Consider the following 5,197-nt stretch of genomic DNA (forward strand, 5'->3'; position numbering starts at 1 on the left):
TGTTTTGTATCCCTGCCCTTGGTGACTGAGGCTTTCTGTGGCTCCTGGTCCCGGTCAGCACCTGGTATTCTCAGGGTTCGGATTCCTGTCATCTGACAGGAGTGTGACGGGAGATCGCGGTTGTCCCCTGTGCATTTCCCTAACGACACCTGCCGCTGAGACTTCCCGCGTGCTTGTTCGCCGTGAGCGAGTCTTCTTGGTGAGCTGTCTGCTCAGGTTCTTGCTCCGTTTTTTTAGTGACTGGTTTTTTTAATATTTCTTTTTAAGGGTTTTATGGTTATTATAAAACAAGTCCTTTATCAGACTTGTGATTTGCAAGTATGTTTTCCCAGTCTCTGGTCTGAGCTTTCTAATGATATATAGCAGTAGACATATTTGCACGGAGTAGCTTTGGGGTAGGAGAAAGGAGAAATGGCTCACTGGGATGGATTTTTGGGAGAGAGCGTGGGTGACTGGGGGGATGAGGGTTGCCATGTGACATCTTTATTTTTGGATATTTGTGATTATCTACTGGATTCTCTCGTATGTGCTGGAGTGATGTTTCAAAAAAATAAACTAGTATAAAATCCCTAACACTTGACAAATAAATCTCAGACTATTAATTAAGATTCCAGTTCTCTCTTTTACCTTAGGACCAGTCATCTTTTCACTGAACTATTTTGCCTTTGAATTTCTATTTCTGAAGCAAGTGTATACACAAGTACTCTTACGAGGATACCTTAAAATGAAATGTAACATACAAAAATCATCATCTAGAACCATTAAAACTGACAAGATAGTAATACATGAATAAAGGAACACACCCCTGAAGGAAGAATAATATCCTGCTTGCCCCCACCCTTTAACCCCCCAGAGCACAGTCTGAGAAATGGAGCACAGTCTCTATGAGTCTCCTGCCCAGGGCACAGACAGAGTCCCAGGTCTTCCAGCTCTGTGGCCTGAGCTGCTGACTTTCCTACCATCTCCTTCCTTTTTTAAAAAAATAATGTTTAATACTATTATTCCCATTTTTTATTAAAAAAATTTAATAATAGTTTATTGTCAAATTGTTTTCCATATAACACCCAGTGCTTCTCCCTACAAGTGCCCCCCTCCACGACCATCACCCTCTTTCCCCCTCCCCCTCCCCCTCCAGTCCTCGGTTCATTTTCAGTATTCAATACTCTCTCATGATTTGTGTCCTTCTCTCTCCCCGGCTCTCTTTCCCCCTTCCCCTCCCTATGGTTCTTTGTTAAGTTTCTCCTGTTAGACCTATGAGTGCAAACATGTGGATTCTGTCCTTTTCCGCCTGATATTTCACTCAACATGACACCTTGAGGTCCCACATTGCTACAAATGGCCAGATTTCATTCTTCCTCATTGCCATGTAGTACTCCATTGTGCATATATACCACATCTTCTTGATCCATTCATCAGGTGATGGACATTTAGGCTCTTTCCATGATTTGGCTATTGTAGAAAGTGCCACTATGAACATTGGGGTACATGTGCCCCTATGCATCAGCATTTCTGTATCTTTTGGGTAAATCCCTAGCAGTGCTACTGTTGGGTCATAGGGGAGTTCTATTGATAGGTTTTTGAGGAACCTCCACACTATTTTCCAGAGCAGCTGCCCCAGTTTACATTCCCACCAACAGTGTAGAAGGGTGTCGGTGCATCCACATTCTTGCCAGCATCTACAGTCTCTTGATTTGTTCATTTTAACCACTCTGACTGGTGTGAGGTGGTATCTCAGTGTGGTTTTGATTTGTATTTCTTTGATGATGAGTGACACAGGGCATTGTTTCATGTGCCTGTTGGCCATCTGGATGTCCTCTTTGGAGAAGTGTCTGTTCATGTGTTCTGCCCATTTCTTCACTGGATTATTTGTTTTTCAGGTATGGAGTTTAGTGAGTTCCTTGTAGATTTTGGATACTAGCCCTTTATCTGATATGCCATTTGCCACTATCTTTTCCCATTCTGTCGGTTGCCTATTTGTTTTATTGATTGTTTCCTTTGCAGTGCAGAAGCTTTTTATCTGGATGAGATCTTCTTGATTCCCTTGCCTTCGGGGATGTGTTGAGTAGGAAATTGCTGCGGTTGAGGTCAAGGAGGCTGCTTTCTGCTTTCTCCTCTAGAGTTTTGATGGTTTCCTGTCTCACATTCAGGTCCTTTATCCATTTTGAGTTTATTTTTGTGAATGGTGTAAAAAAGCGGTCGAGTCTCATTCTTCTGCATGTTGCTGTCCAACTCTCCCAACACCAACTGTTGAAGAGGCTGTCTTTTTTCCATTGGATACTCTTTCCCGTTTTGCCAAAGATTAACTGGCCATACAATTGTGGGTCTAGTTCTGGGCTCTCTATTCTATTCCATTGGTCCATGTGTCTGTTTTTGTGCCAATGCCATACTATCTTGATGATGACATCTTTGTAGAAGAGGCTAAAGTCTGGGATTGTGATGCCTCCCGTTTTGGTTTTTTTCTTCAATATTACTTTGGCTATTTGGGGTCTTTTGTGATTTCATACGAATTTTAAGATAGTTTGTTCAAGCTTTGAGAAGAATGTTGGTGCAACTTTGATGGTGATGGCATTGAATGTGTAAATTGCTTTGGGTAATAATGAGATTTTCACAATGTTTATTCTTCCAATCCATGAGCATAAAATATTTTTCCATTTCTTTGTGTCTTCTTCAATTTCCTTCATAAGTCTTCTATAGTTTTCATCATATAGGTCTTTTACATCTTTGGTTAGATTGATTCCTAGGTATTTTATGGTTTTTCGTGCAATTGTGAATGATATCAGTTTTTTGAATTCTCTTTCTGTTGCTTCACTTTTGGTGTATAAGAACGCAACTGATTTCTGTACTTTGATTTTGTACCCTGCAACATTACCGAATTCATCGATTAGTTCTAGAGGGCTTCTGGTAGAGTCCATCGGGTTTTCCATGTAGAGGTTCATATCATCTGTGAAAAGTGAATGTTTGATGTCAGGTTTACCAATTCTGATGACTTTTATTTCCTTTTATTGTCTGATTGCTGATGCTAGGACTTCCAGCACTATGTTAAACAACAGTGGCGAGAGTGGACACCCCTGTTGTGTTCCTGATTTCAGGGGGAAAGTTCCCAGTTTTTCCCCATTGAGGATTGTGGGAAGCTGCAAATTCAGCCGATTTCGGCCCCCTCAGGCAAGGAAGTATCTCTCCCTGAGGGGAGCTACCTGAATTAAAAAGATCAGCCAGGGATGTGTATTTCCCAATCCAGGGATTGGAGACAGCTAGACTGGAGAGCCTGAATTACAAAGATCGCCGCTTTAAGACAAGAAGTTGGTTTTAATCGGTCTGTCAGTCTGAGCTTTCTCACCGATCCCTTAGGCGCTATGTTGATTTTGCAGTTTTGGGTTTCAGTTTCAGTTTTTCCTTAATCCCTTGACTCTGTTACCTGGCAACTGACTCAGGTCAGCTGCCTCACTTCCCGCCCTGTACATTATTTAAGGTGTGGATATTTTCTCAATAAACTGAGGCTTGAACAGAAACGCTTGTCTTGCCTCCGCTCTCTGTGTCTCCTGCCCCCCTATTCTCTCTCTCTCCCTCAGGAACCTGCGACCAGATTTACTGCCCCGCCGGCCGGGGCGGAAACAGACAGAGGATAACATTAGCTGTGGGCTTTTCATAAATGGCTTTTATGATGTAAGTTCCTTCCATTTCAACTTTCTCGAGGGTTTTTATTAAGATACACTGTACATTGTCAAATGCTTTTTCTGCATCTATCAACAGGATCATATGATTTTTTTATTTTTTCTTTCTCTTTTGTTAATGTGATGTATCACATTGATGGATTTGCGAATATTGAACCGGGCTTGTAACCCAGGAATGAATCCCACTTGATCATAATAGATAATTTTTTTTATATGCTGTTGAATTCGATTTGCTAGTATCTTGTTGAGTATATTTGCATCTATATTTATTAAGAGTTCTCTTCTTTTGTTGGGTCTTTGTCCAGCTTAGGAATCAAAGTGATATGTGCTTCGTAGAATGAGTCCGGAAGTCCTTCTTGCATTTCTATTGTTTGGAATAACTTGAAAAGGATCGGTGTTAACGCTGCTTTAAATGTCTGGCAGAACTCCCCTGGGAATCCATCCAGCCCTGGGCTTTTATTCGTTGGGAGATTTTTGATAACTGGTTCGATTTCTTCACTGGTTATGGGTCTGTTCAGATTTTCTTTCTTTTTTTTATGTTACAACATAAGCTTTATTCATTTTTGAAGTGACAAAAATAGATAACGCAAAATAGTAAGACAACAATAAAAACAGCATCCTGTAAAAATAAAGAAGGTTAATACAACATAATACAACATAAACTATGTCAACTATTCACATATTTCTCTAACTGAACCCTTTATAGCCAAAGATATTTATGTGAAAACAAGACCACCATTTCTAGAAAACTTCTGCTGCTTACTTATCACCTACAATAATTTTCCAAATATAACAAATCATTGATGTCCTAAATATCTCTAATTTCCCAAGAAAAGAATTTGGCTATGCAAGGGTAGAATTGGCAATAGCACTGTATCTTTGGGTGAAGGGATAAAGTAAAGCTATTCTTTTTTAAAATTTATAATCGTTTACTGTCAAATTGGTTTCCATAAAACACCCACTGCTTCTCCCCACAAGTGCCCCCCCTCCATTCCCATCACCTCCTTCCCTTCCCCCTTCAGTCCTCTGTTTGTTTTCAGTATTCAATAGTCTCTCATGATTTGTATCAAATCATGTTCAGATTTTCTATCTTTTCCCATTTGAATTTTGGTAGTACATGTGCATTTAAGAATTTGTCCATTTCTTCTAGATTGTCCAGTTTGTTGGCATATAATTTGTCATAGTAATCTCTGATGGTCGCTTGTATTTCCAAGGGATCAGTTGTAATAGATCCATTTTCCTTCATGATTTTGTCTATTTGAGTGTTCTCTCTTTTCTTTCTGAGGAGCCTAGCTAGAGGTTTATCTGTTTATTTTTTCAAAAAACCAACTCTTGGATTCATTGATCTGTTCAATTGTTTTTGTGGATTCTATCTTGTTTAATTCTGCCCTGATATTTATATTTCTCTTCTTTTACTGGGTTTGGGGTGCTCTTGCTGCTCCCTTTCTAGTTTCCTTAGGTGCTCTGTTAGGTTTTGAGTTTGTGCTTTTTCTAGTTTGTTGAAATAGGCCTGGATTGCAATGAAC

This window comes from Suricata suricatta, chromosome 7 (assembly GCF_006229205.1).
Source record: "Suricata suricatta isolate VVHF042 chromosome 7, meerkat_22Aug2017_6uvM2_HiC, whole genome shotgun sequence".
In the NCBI taxonomy this organism is placed as follows: domain Eukaryota; kingdom Metazoa; phylum Chordata; class Mammalia; order Carnivora; family Herpestidae; genus Suricata; species Suricata suricatta.